At 33.9% G+C, this 15195-nt stretch overlaps 1 pseudogene; it reads left to right on the forward strand.

The window, feature by feature from the left end:
• Nucleotides 1-15195, forward strand: part of LOC149537143 (aspartyl protease family protein 2-like) — a 72064-nt pseudogene that overhangs the window by 36791 nt on the left and 20078 nt on the right.

The following is a 15195-nucleotide window of genomic DNA, read 5'->3' on the forward strand; positions in this document are numbered from 1 at the left end:
TATAGTGCCACAACTAAAGTGGAATGAAATCATTGAAGATGAAAAAGAGAAGAGTCTAAGGGCTAAAGGACTTAACCCACCACCCAAAAAAAATAGTTATGTGTCTCATAAAATTTAGTCTCTCATCTATTGCATCATTCCAAGAGAATCTTCAACATCTCATGAATGCATACCAACCTTCAAACACACATGCACACCATAACCAGGCATCTGTCACATTTTTGTCGAGAATGTTGATTCACTATTTTTTCTTGCAACAACATGAGTTAACATGTTGATTCATGGTCAACTCTTCACAAGGAGCAATGGTTATGATTTAAACCCATAAGATAACTATCAAGACAACCAAGAGACAATTAACACCTTCCCTAATCCCCATACAGTGAGAATCATACAATCAATGTATTCTTCATTATGAATTTGCACAGTATTTAGTGTCTAACAGTGAGCAGTGAGGCCTTTTGCCATTACATACTATTTATAAGAAGGTTAGTGCATTGTCCTATAAGAACTTCTCCAACATCCCAAGGAGGTTTTATATTTTTTTTTTATGCCTTTTCACATGACCCGTAAGCATGTTTGAGGAATGTTGTAGTAGTCAAAGGTATGAAGTGAAGGAAAAAACAATAGATTCATTGAGAAAAGTGAACAATTGCTGAAGTTTCATAGCAGTGCTAGAATATAACATAGGAGAGAGGACAGTTTCATTAAGGCATGGAATAATATCATGATGATTTCATACTAATAGAGGATAGTTGAGCCATTACTTTTTTTAAAAACAATTTACATGTTTAATTTAATTGTGGATTTATATAATCTAACACATTTCTAGAAGTGTGATTGTGGATTTATATAATCTAAAATATTTCTAACATATTTCAAAGTTTACATATACAGGTTGTAGGACACATTGAAGGTGACACAAGCTAGGAAAGAGAAGGTTGGTGAACATCATCTTGGCTCTGGTGGATATATGAAAATTCACTCACACCTTGTTAGTAGCAGTAAATAAAATTTTATATCAAAATTTTAATATAAAATTGCAAATAAGAAATACATTAATTATTGATGATATTATGCAAAAATGTAGAGCATTAAATTTAATATAGCACCCACAGAAGAGGACAAACAAATTGGCTTCAAGCAAGGCTATAAAGCAGTGATTGCCTGCCACCGCACAGAATCCAGTGGCCAAATAGGTGTAGAAGATTCTGGTGCAATGGTTGATACATAAGTAAATAGGACAAATGATTAATAATAGTAATTCAGAACTTCATGACAATTCATCTATTTGATGTTAATTTTGAACAATGATAACAATTCAGGCATGACATTTTACTGTAGCCTATTACTCTTGGCATAGATCTTACTCATGATGACAAAGGCACAGATCCTACACATGACAAAGACCTCAATGTGCATCATAATGATACAAGTACATATTCAATTTGTATTGATAATTAATCATGCAATTATTAATAAAATTTAACATCTTAAATTGCAATTGGTGTAACCTTTATGTGATAATTTTTGAGTATGCAAAGCGTGATGTTAGTGTCATGTTGAGGTTATGGATGAAAAAAATGTGACAATAGATGATGTGGCAATATCAGGTAAAGAAAAATACCTTTTATGTTATTTAGATTAATTAAATACTTATAACATTAAAAAAAAGCTTAGAATTAAACCTATTTATTTCTTCTTGCAGGGGTGCATCAACCTTGTCCTCGATGAAAGAAGATGAAGCCTCATGTTGTAAGATCATAATCACAAGAGCCACAAGATGCCAATGATAGTCAAGATGTGCCTATTAGCCTTTATCTTCAAAAAAAAGAAGGAAATGAATCTTAAAAACCTTGTTTGATGATGAATGTGTGGATGGATTTTTATGAATGTTTCTTATTAATGGATTTTTATGATGATGAATGTTGCTTATTAATGGATTTTTATGAATATTGCTTATTGATGATGAATGTTGATGGATTTTTATGAATGTTGATGAATATTATGCCATGTTATTGAATATTTTCATGTGATTATAATGATTGACATGTTCACAAATTATTGATGAATGTTTATAGGTATTAATGAATTTTATGTGAATATAATGATTGATGTGTTCAAAAATTATTGATGAATGTTTATATGTATTAATTAATTGTATGTCATGTTAATGTATGTTATGTGATTATAATGATTCAATGATATACTTCTAAAAAGAATGAATGAAATATAAACTTAGTTGTTAATGGGGAATTTCGAGTGATTATAAGGGGAGGAGAGGCCAAATGAGCTTCCACCTTCACGTGGTTGGCCTTGTTAAGTAGAAAATATGAAAAGATTCTCAAAACCAAGTGAAGATCAACCTAAACCAAGTGAAGCCAAATGAGCTTCCACCTTCATGTGGTTGGCCTTGTTAAGTAGAGAATATGAAAGGATTCTCGAAACCAAGTGAAGCTCAAAATAAATCCATTAAAAGCATTTTAGTTACAACTTATTTTTGTATCATGTCATTATTGTCTCTCACATGCATTATTGTCATTATTGTAGATCACGAGGATGCTCAAACTGTGAAGTCTCCAACATGGTACTTACTTTTAGTGGGTGAACATAGTAGGTTTTAGGTGAATGCCTTAAAATGGCCTTAACATAAGTACTATGAATTGCAACATGATGCTTTGTCTATAAGTTGTATGTAGATTATGATTTATTGTTGATTACCAATTGCTTCTCTAATAGAAATGGATAGCATGTTGCTTTCTCTATAAGATGTATGCAGACATGGAGCTACTCTCACAAGAGATTGTGTATCACACTTGTCCACCAAGGAGGAGAAAGTATTTGATTGTCAATATTAAGGTATATTAATCTTCTAAGTTTATTGGCTTCAGGTTTGTTATACTATCTTTGAAACTGTCAATATCTTATGAGACTCTCTACAAGTATGAGCTATGAATCTGTACAATTCAAATGAAGGTGAATGAATGTAGATCATAGGATGAAAGATGAGTTCGAGATTGGAGGGACATGAGAGAATTAGGTTCCATAGACCATAGAGTTTATTTAGTTGATACCAAGAGTTTCTTCCAGGTTTTAATTTATTATCATCCTCATTTTGGCAAACATAAAAAAGAAATCCCGAGATCCCTATTCTCTCCAAGCTCCTTAAAGTCTGTAATAGAAAAAGTTATGTCTATTTTGAGAGAAAAAGGTCAAGATTTCTATAGGTTGTGAAAATAGTAGCATGCCTTTGTTAGTATGCAAAAAATGTTCATCATTACTTTATTATAGTTATTGCCATAACTAGTGGCAATGATATTTAATGATGTTTATTTTTCTATTTTCCACAATGGTGTTGTATGCGATGAATTTTTTTGATTATTTGGCATGGAATGACCCTATGAAGCAACTTGAAACTATCATTTTTAAAAAGCGCTATCATATTCAAAGCCCTCCTTGATATGCTTTGACATTAATGGACTTATGTTGTCAGAGTTCTCTAATTCAATCTTGTTTATTGCTAGCATGTGCATTATTCACATATATTGATGATTGAAATGCTACATTGAAAATCACCAATATCGGACTTGGAAAATGTAGTTATAAAATTGGCCCTTGAGCACAAAACTATGACTCTGGTTTCTCATTCAAAGATATGGCCTATCAATGACAATCAATTTCATTAGTGTCAACGGGTAAGATTTTTTTAAAAATTTGACTACTGCCAATATTTTGATGCTTAATATCATTTATGGTATAAGAAACCCATTGAAACATCTCTACAAGTCATCTCTATTTTGACGCATCTAGTCATCGAGAGTATGGCAGACTTGTCGAAACATCTCTCATTGTCATCAATAGTTTGATGAATCCAGTCATCAATGATGTGCAATACCTGTCGAACCATCTCTCGGTCATTGATATTTTGACATTTTGAAGTAGTTTTTTGATGCTTGCATGTGACAATGATGACAATAATTTTTGACAGATTTTGTCGTCCATTTGTTGACACTCATCTAGTGTGTGGAACTTTTGACTCTAGTTTAGCGACAGTAAATTTTGACATTTTTGAGTTGTAATTTTGATGAACATGTGTCAAAAAATAGGTCCAAATTTAATAGTGTGCACACTAAGACACACAATCAAGTATAATTACATACAATAACATAACTAAAGTAATAAATTCATTAAATAACCTAATTTAACCATTTACTGAATTATACTAAAATAATCCATTTACATCACTCACTTTCGCATAAAGCATCGCAAAGAAAGAATGAAGTAAATAACCATAGCATTAAATCCAATTATATAACCAAATCAAAGATATGTCCAAATATTGGATAACCAAATATCATCATAAAATGTACTGTCATCTCAAAATGGCATCATCATGTGAATATGATCAACTAGACAACATAGTAATCTAACATCTATGATTCTAGATATCAAAGTATAACATATGACCATCAGGTCATCTCAAATGTAAAAATAACATGAGTAAAAAGTATCTCTCGGATCAAATTATAACAAAGTATAGACTACAAACATGAGAGGCACTACATACTCCCCCACTAGGCATAAGCTTACTCCTAGATGATTGCAAAAAGATAGGGATACAAATCTCTGAATTGTGTAGCATCCTCCCAAGTAGCAGAAGTCTCATCACTCAGGTCCCATTGGACCCTTACCTACTCTATGTCATGACCTCTCAAAGTCAATCTCCAATGTTGAAGGATACAAATGTGCTCTAAAGAATGTTTCACATCCTCCACCTATAAAGCATCTCAATCAAAAACATGGGTCACATCAAGAATATACCATCTCAAAATAGAAACATGGAAAACATCATGGATGTGTGATAGGCTAGGTGGCAATGCTAGTTGATAAGAAATAGAGCTGATCCTCTTAAGGATCTCAAATGGCTTGAAAAAACTTGGTGCCAACTTAGAGCCTTTCCCATAATGGATGGGGCTCTTCCTTGAATGCACTCTCAAAAAACCTTGTCACCAAAAAAATGTAACGATCTAACCTATGTGCATCTGCATACTTCTTCTTCTTGTCCTAGGTAGTAACCAAATTCACTCTAATACAAATAACCTATTTCTCCATATCTTGAAGTATCTCTGGACCTAGAAGTACTTGGTCCTCTAAATGATCCCAACTCAAAGGGGTATGACATGGTCTACCATATAAAGCCTGAAAAGATGATATGCCAAGAGAACTATGATACCCATTATTATAAGCAAACTCAACAAGGTATAAATAATCCTTCCACTTCACCTATCTATTCATCACATACATGCAAAGCATATCTTCCAAAACCTGGTTCACTCTCTCTATCTGATCATCACTCTCTAGGTGATAAGCCAAACTAAAATTGAGTTGCGTGCCCAGAGCATGTTGGAGAGATGTCCATAATGTAGAAGTAAACATAGGATCTCTATCCAAAATAATCTAATGAGTAATCCCATGCAATTGAATAATATCTTCCAAGAAAATAAGAACTATAGAAGTAGTTGTGTAAGATGTTCTCATGGGTGAAAAATGTGCTATGTTAGACAAATTTTCCACTGTCACCATGATAAAATCATGTTGACATGATGACATAGGAAACCCATGATAAAATCAATAGATATTGTATCCCACTTCCACTTTGAAATGGTATGTAGTTGTAAAAGACCTATCAGATGTTGATGCTCTACTTTTACTCTCTGGCACTCAAGATAATGAGCAACAAAATAAACAACATTGTGCCTTATCCCTACCCAAAAGTCCAACTACTTAAGGTTGGCATGCATCTTCTTGACATCAAGATGTGCAAAATATGGTGCATGATGTGCTTCTAACAAAACCAAGGTATGAAGATCACTTGATGCTGGTACAAAGATATGTCCCAAGCGTAGTAGTAGTCCATCAAACTCAAGAAAATAACCTAAAAAACTCCCCTCAAGGGTATGTCCAAAATTGATCTCTACCCTCACCTCCTGATACCATGTGTCACTAGGAAAGACCTCCAAGATACAACCTCACAAATCAACTCCCAATGACAACACTAATATCTCATGTTGCCTCCTACTCAAAGAATCTATGATGATATTTACTTTCCACTTTATGTAGTAAACATCAAATTTATATTCACACAAGAACTCCATCAAGTGATGCCATCATGCATTCAAGTTTTGTTAAGAAAAGATATACTGTAAGCTTTTATGATCACTATGCAACTCAAAATTGTGTTCCAAAAGGAAATTCCTCCAATACATAAGAGCATGCACTATGGAAACAAGTTCCAAATCATGAGTTGGGTAGTTAAGTTCATGGTCCTTAAGTTTTATAGACTTGTAAGAAATTACTTGACCATCTTGCATCAACACCTCACTCACACCTTCCAATGAAGCATCTATGCAAACCACAAAATTTCCTATAGGATTAGGCATTGCAAGGACTAATGCACTACTCAAACACTCCTTAAGAGCATTAAATGTTGCCTCACACTGGTTTGACCAAACATACTTCTTCTCTTTTCACTAAAAAGAAGTGATGGGATGAGCCAAACGTGAGAAATCCTTCATGAAGCAATGGTAATAACTCACTAATCCCATGAAACTATGAACCTTAGAAACATTAGTGGGCACCAGCCAATCCATGATAGTTTAGATTTTCTTTGGATCCACTGTATTACCATCCCTAGTGATGATATGCCCCAAATACTTTACCTCTAAAAAGAAGAATCCACATTTACCCAAGTTGCCATATAACTGATGATCTCACAAGAATTGTAACACCTAGTGTAAATGGACTTCATGTTCCTCAATAGTCTTCAAATAGATTAATATGTCATCCAAGAATACAATGACACACTAATTGAGGTATGTGAAAAATACTTGATTCATCAAACTCATGAGCAATGATGACACATTGGTTAACCCAAAGGGTACAACCATTAACTCATAATGCCCATATCATGTACGAAAGGCTATTTGATGAACATTGACCTCTTGAATACAAAGTTGATTTTATCTAGACTTAAGATTAATATTTGAGAACATTCAAACTCCCTTCATTTGATCAAACAAGTCATCAATCCTCAACAAAGGATATTGGTTCTTCACCATCACCTTCTTCAACTGCCAGTAGTCAATGCATAAACTCAATGATCCATATTTCTTCTTTACAAAGATGACTGATGCATCCCATGGGGATAAACTAGGATGAATATGGCTCTTGGCCAATGATTCCTCCAATTGCAATATGAGTTCACTCAACTCCTAAGTATTCATGCAGTTAGAAGCTCAAGATATTGGCTTTTCTCGTGGTATGAGATTGATTTGGAAATCAATGTCACACTAGGGTGGTATACCTAGTATCTCATTAAGAAACACATCTACATACTTACAAAGGAGTGGGTGATCATCAAGTGTCACTGTACTACTCTCAACCTCCTCAAGATCACTCATAGAAACTATAAACATCTGGCATCCCTTCCACACACTCTGCTTCAGCTGATTAGTTGAGACCATTCAAAGTGAGACTAGTCTTTAGACCCCTAAAAGTTCCACCTACCCACCCATGTCATCAACACACTGTACTGACTTACAAAAGTAATCTATATTCACCTAATGGGAGGCTAACCAATCCATGCCCAACACAATGTCATATGATCCTAATGGTTGGATAAAAAAATCCACTGTAGTGGTTAAGGTACCCAAGTTCAAACTACAACCATTGACCAAGGAGTCTATAGCCACTTTGGATCCTATGGCTAACTCAACTTTGTTAGAAATAATAGTCCACCAAGATAACTTGGGGGGGGGGGGGGGCGGTGAATCAATTATCTAATAATTAAAACACTTATCTTCTTTAAGAAAACTTAACCATTCAACCAAAGTAAAAAACAACCATACAAAGATGCACATAAAAAAATACACTAGATATGTTGGCTAGGGAAACCCTTAATCAAAGGGAAAACCCTAGTGGAATGATGCCCACAAGATGATGTACTAATATAAATATTCCTTGTTAGAGGATGGACCTTGTTAGGAGTCTATTACAACATTTAGTACAATGAGTTCCTATTAGGAGACTTTGAATCCCTATTAGTAGATGCCGACCTTGTTAGGAGTTGTGCCAACCCTATTAGAGTTGTGGTATAATGTATGCAAGAAGAGCCCACTACCCAAACATGCAATTTCAACTACAAGAAGAGGTCACTTCTCAAACAAGTAATCTACTATTTTTTTCTTCTTTCCTCTATACTTTCCTCTATCCTATCGACCAGAATAATCACTATCAAACCTTATAGACTAGGTCATGAACCTTGGATCCAAATACCAAACCTTGAATCAATCATAAAGACATTGGCAATGAAGTTTCCTTCACTTTCACACTACACTGATCAACTTCGCATTCTGTACTGTTTGTTGATTACTGTACATTCACAATTTGCATATCTCCATATCAACACATCAAATAATAAAGGCAAATTTCCTTCCTTTATAGTGAGTCCATAAAACAATTCTTGAGTCAGTTGTTAGTCCTTCTCAATTAATTATTATAGGACCTCATTAAGAACATGTTACACTTAGTGATACCACAAATCTTTTGCCTTGCAACTTGAATACCTTTCTATACATGCAATATTATAATGAGTGAGCTTAGCCATATCATCCTCAACATGTCTTCTCCATGTACTCAACCTCAATCCTCAAGATAACAAATCTGCTAAGAGATATAACAAGTTTACCATAACATGCCTCTATAAACTCTATCTCAAAACATACATCACCAAAAATTATATAAGTTCTTCTAAACTTATCCTTTCTACTTCTAACATTAACTACATATACTAGAGACTCCAAAGTATCTTCCATAACCTCAGGTGGTTATCATGCTCAACTAGTCATCTATACCAACTTAATCTTTCTGCTGTTCTTTTGTTAGATACCAGAGAAGACATCAAAACATGGTATGTTGATGTCAATGACAAACTCAGTCATGAATGTAACATATAATCATCAAACCAATCTTCCAACAATCTTGCCAATCTTTCAACAATCTCCCCCTTTAGCATTGATGGCAACATAGATGAAAAACTATCTAGTTCCAAGAATACCAACAAAAGATAGTCTTCAAATCCTCTTCATCAATCATACTCCCCCATTGATGTACCTCAATGTGCTCTGTACCAAACTATCATTTCAAATTCATTCCAAACTCTCCCCCATACTCATGCCAATCATCTTCTTAGCATAATATTTTTATGCTAATCTCTCCCACATTGACATAAATTTCAAAGGTTTCTGCAACCAACATCTCTACATCAAACTCTGCAACAACTGATACTTACTCAACTTGAGTGTTAAAAGATACTATTCAAAACAACATCAGAAAGAGTCCTAAATGACTCTGTCCATCACAGATGCTCCCCCAGATAGGAAGCATCAACATCCAGTCCAAACAAACAATGGTGCTCTGTTACCCTGGATTGATACACTCTTGCATCTTCTTACTCTAATGTAGGAAGGGGCATAGCCCCAAGAATACCTTGCAAATACTCAAAAGTGTCTTTGGGAAGAGGCTTAGTGAATATATCAGTAATTTTCTCTTTTATGCTCACATACTCCAATTTGAGTTTTTTTTTTTAGAAAATTTTTGTCCCAACATATGATACTTAATATCAATGTGCTACATCCTTGAATGCAATACTGGATTCTTAGACATATTTATCGTGCTTGTCTTGTCACAATGAATAACAATAGGTTCACTGATCTCTAACCTTATATCCTTTAGCATCTGCTTCATCCAAATAACTTGATTGCAATTATTTTCTACCGCAACATACTCTACTTCTGTTGTACTTTGATATGTACAATCCTACTTCTTTCTTAACCAAGAAACTTGATGGGACTTAAATTTGCATTCCCTATTTTGAGTACCATCCCAAATTTTTGAGTCACTTTGAGCCATATATGCACATTTTCTTGCTTGTGCACCCGACTATCATATTGAGACCTAAGAGGTGTTTTATTTTTCTAAAACTTTGCATTGAGCATATCCATGTGTTTTATAATGATAAACTAACATTCTGAGTTATTCTGTGAAGTGCTGTTTTGAGCAATGTTCAAATTTGCATTTTTACCCAAGTATCAAATAGTCACAGGAAGCCTTGTTTGCAATTGAATATTTCACACCTAGTAATGTTTCATGACTCACTACTTTGGGAGTGTTTAGTCTTCATATCAAACAACCTATGTTTTAGATTTTGAGTCATTTTGATATGTTTTGACTAGGTCTTGAATCCCTCAAAGTTGGTCATTTATTGTTGTCACGTTGATGCTAATTGTTCATAATTTTGCGAAGCCCTATTTGACCTATTAAAACTTTGACCCAGTTGATCATATTGAGAAAATTCCTTTTGCATTGCATTATAAAGGTCACACACTTGCTATTTTTTAGATTTGAGCTTGTGATGAATCCATTTGATACATTTTTGAATGTTTCTGAATGCAATTTATAACTTTTTACTGGTATCATGAAATGCATATTGATTAGTACCCCTATTTGGGATATCATATCTTTGAATCCATAATAGATAAGATCAATTTTTTTGTACCACTCCATTCTACTCCTAAAATATTTCAAGTGTGCCAATTTGTAACCCTTGACAAATCCATCTGCACACTTTCCCAGGGCCATTCTATTTGCAAAAAACACTTTTCTACTAATGTTTCCAGTCCTCTTATTTGTCATGAGCCCAAATCACATAAGTATAATCCCCTCATGGCAATGAACTAATTCCCCAATTTTCAAGCCTTCAAACATCCATTTTCCTAGTTTTTGAAGATAAAACCAAATACGTTTTATGGTTTTTTAACATGTTTATTTACAAACAGTTTAACTAGGCAACTTTGAATGTCAATATCTTTTGATTGAATGATCATCATAAGATGAGATCTGGCAGGATGTAAGAATATAGAACAAAGTATTAGCATGTTAGCTTTTAGAGCACTGCTGTTTATTTATGTTAGTTTTTAAAGCCAGGCAATAGGCCCTATTATTAGAAAATCATAGTTTCTTGAAAATAGGGTAAAACAAGTTTTTAAATGGTGTTTCCATGCTTGAATTCAAATTTAGACAGTTCAAGAAGATCAATGGATTAATTTGCAATGTCAATTGTTTGAATTTTTTTTTTTAGCCGGACCCACTTTGGGGGCTGACTGATTCCATCAGATGAGTCAGAGTTTTGTGGAATCTTGAAGGTGCCTTGAGGTTTTAAAATGATCTTGATTTTCAAAGAAGTAATATGGGGGTCCAATCATGGGAAAAATATAATCATAGGGAAAATAATTCATGCAAAACTATACACATGGTTTTAAAGAGAAAGGTAGATTGCATCAGTGGAAAATTTTCATGTATGGATCTCAGGTAGGAGTTTGAGATTGCATAGAGTTTTATTGGACAATAAATTGTTCAGAGGTCTAATTGAGCACATTTGTCCCAAGAACCAGTCACATCAACCATTTTTATAGATTATGATTACACTTGCAATTCAACACATGTTGTGGGTGATTAATATTATTGTTTATTAAGAAAATTAGCCTCATCAGATCAATACTATAGGATTGGTACCTTAATAAATTAAGATTTCAATAAATATTTTAATGTCTCTGTGTATTTTCAATATGTATAAAATAAGTACTGATGCACTATGTGTTGACATATCAATCATGTTTGTTATTAGTGACATAGACTTATTTAGAATTTGTATAGCTACCGAGCTCATTGAAAAATTTACAATGTTTTCCATGTAATTCAATAGCCATCGAGCTTCTATAGTTGCTACTAAGCCTTTTGGACTAATCTTAGTGGTTATTGAGTAGATTTAGTTAGTGTGAAGTTTAGCAATTCAAATCGAGCATTTCTGTATACACCAAGTTTATTGTCAGTTATTGAGTTTGCAGTTCATGTGATGCAAAGCCTATGTTTACCAAGCATTGTAGTATCTATCAAGTTCATAGTTTAGGTGATGCGAAGCCAGTGTTAATCGAGCAGCTTCATGGTAACCAAGTGATTCAATATTTACCAAGTTGCTTAATATCTACCGACTCTCTAGTGTAGACTGAGTTCAAGACTACTTGAAAGTGATTAGTATGGACTGAGCTTCTACATCTACCAAGAGCATGATGATGCCAAGCAGTGATAGTGGATGTCATGTATCAGAACCTCACCGAGTTAGTCTTCAAAACTTGAGTGTCTTCATGTGGGCTGACTTTGTAATATTTGTGTTAACTTGTGTCATGTCCAACTTTGTAGTTTTCTAAATTGGATTGGTATATATATGTGATGTATTGTATCATATCCAATGTATGAACATGTAAAGAAAGAATGTGAATGTGAGCATATGTATTGTGAATGTGAAAATTTCAAGTTCTGAATGCAGTAGACAAACAATTGTAAAGGCCATATCAATACAAGGAGCAACAGTGACAAATCTATCACAAAAAGGTGATCATTACACTAAGGAATCTCCATTAGAAAACTTAGTCACAAATTAGAGATCTACTACTTCATCCTAACAGGTGAACTAGTCAAAACCTTTAATAAGGTAGACCTAACAATCTTTTCTAAATCTCTTTACCGAGTGCATACTTCATTGTATGTTTGTAACACTAGTAAATTTAGCCTTAAATTTTGATGAAAAAAGGTCAAAATTGCAACTAGAGTTGGTTGAATAGGTGACTAAACCTGTCGTCGATCTTTTGTAGTTGGTTTTTTGTCACAGTAATTATGCATCAAAATTTTAACTCAAAAAAGGTTGACTTACCGACGCGACTTTCGTCAATTTCCTTAGTCCAACCTGAATTCTTATTTCCTCATTTGCGTCCATCACTGGTCAAAATTTTGACGTACACCCCTTAACATTTTTGATAGTAAAGCCAAACATTCGATGGCAAAAATGACCAACTATCATCAAAATTGTGACCAAGATCCCTTTCAACTATCGTCAAAATTGTGACCAGGACCCCTTAATTTTCTATAGTGGTACCATACATGCGATGATAAAGGGAAGACATTTTGGTTGAAATTGAGACCAATGCTTGGTAGAAATTTAGATTAGCTATGCCAATTATTGGAAAAGCTTTTCTCTCATAGGAGCTTTCTAAACTGCACAAAATTGGATTCTAAAGCATAATTGCTCAGTGTGAGACTCAAGGTATCATGCACATTTCTACCTCCACACCATTGTTTCATTCATATCACATGATTTATTTCATGCAAAACAATGTGAAGAAGGAAGAAATGTGCATGATATCTTGAGTCTCTGTCGAGCAATTGTGCTTTAGAATCAAATTTTGTGTAGTTTAAAAGGCTCCTATGAGAGCAAAGCCTTTGCAATAATTGGCACAGCCCATTTAAATTTTGGTTCTTGAGACACTGCTTCTTATGAAGACTATAGGGAAAAATAAAAGTAGGAAAGAATTATTTATCAGGAATGAAAGCCAATAACACTAACTAATCTCTATTTTTCAAACAAATAAACGTGACAAAAAAACTTACAGTCCCAATCACATCATCATAAGAGTGCATATATAACTATAACCCCTTATTTGGCTACTTGTTGATCAATTCCTTGGCAAGAGCATCTAGGACATAATATTAAAATGCAATCAATCACTAAGCCTATTTCTAGCAATTGAACTATACTATAGAAACAAAAGTTGCCTTAAAATTGACACCTCACAAGTTGTAGTTCATTTGCATCCATAATGGCTTCACAAAATTTGAAAGCTTACCATTTGTCAAGAACACAAAAGGCACTTGTAGTTCAGCTACATCAATAAAAGTAAAGTTATTTGAATGTTCAAAAAATGTGAAACTTCCACTTAATAGCTAAAAAAGCCATAATTCCTTAGTATACATTATCTTTGATGGAATGTTCATAAGTGAATGATTTTCTCTAAAATCTCAAACTTATGCACAAAGAAGCACCATGCTCTTGAAGATATATATACAAGTTACAAGACTAATATATCAAAAGGAGAATGGTGAGGGCAAGAGACTATCATCAATATCAATTGTGGAGTTGCAGATAGGTAAGTGATAAACATAAAAAGGTAGTACAAGGCACCATTTTCCATGTTCTAATATGATAAACTACCTTGGAGTTGGTTCTAAACCTTGATTGCTTAATGTTGGATTTGATCCAATGGTACCATTATCTAGAGGAGGTCCCACACCCCACTTTCCTATTGATTCTAAAGGCTCAATGACATAAACTCCTTCATCAATCATTCCAAGAGCAAACTAATTTGACTAAGATAGATGTGATACAATTACTAGAGGATAGACACTGCATGAATAATCAAAGGATGCATTTTGAGTTAAATCATAAAATACGAGAAGGATGTCGCATGAATATACCACACTTGAAATGGTAGCAGATAGAGAATCATGAGGTGTCCACTATAGTACAAAAAAATGTGATATTAGTTTACACTCATATAGAGAAGGTAGCTTATATCATTATCACTTACTAAATTTGAATTCTAAATTGCTGACAAATACTTACATAATGCAAATGGTCAAACTTAGAAGCATCATAAATAGTAGGCTAGCTCTTGTGAACAACCAACAAGTGAACTTGATCATTATGGAATTGTACTCTTGTATCCCCAACTAGTGGTGATGATCATCCTATCTGCACTTGTAAATTTTTTGACTTTCACTTCTCCCATTTATCAATGCTCTAGAAATAGAGCTACCAGAACATTGGCCAAGCATTTAGTAATTTGAATCTATAAACATGTGAATGTACAAAATGAGATGGCAATGTATATACAAAATGAAGACAAACCTGGGCATTGGACCTAGAAGATACCAATAAATTCAAAGTGTGTGAAAATGCCAAGCCTGTAATTTTCTTTTGGTGGCCTCTAAGCTTCATTTTTACCTGGTTAGTTTAAAAAGGTTTTGAAAAGACACAAGTTAGAATGTCATCATATTGAACAATGTCATCATATTAAATGACCCCAAATACTCTTCCTATAAAATAAAAACCAAAACAAAATGAATAGAATGAGGACAGTTCACTTTGACCGTGTATAACATTTTTGCATCGACTTTGCAATTCATATTTTAGAATCTATAATCTAGACAGCGAATCAGTGAAAAAGAGAACTACCATGATGTATC

The sequence above is a fragment of the Cupressus sempervirens genome, chromosome 10 (genome assembly GCF_028749045.1).
Source record: "Cupressus sempervirens isolate cs-2001-9-10 chromosome 10, ASM2874904v1, whole genome shotgun sequence".
Lineage (NCBI taxonomy): Eukaryota > Viridiplantae > Streptophyta > Pinopsida > Cupressales > Cupressaceae > Cupressus > Cupressus sempervirens.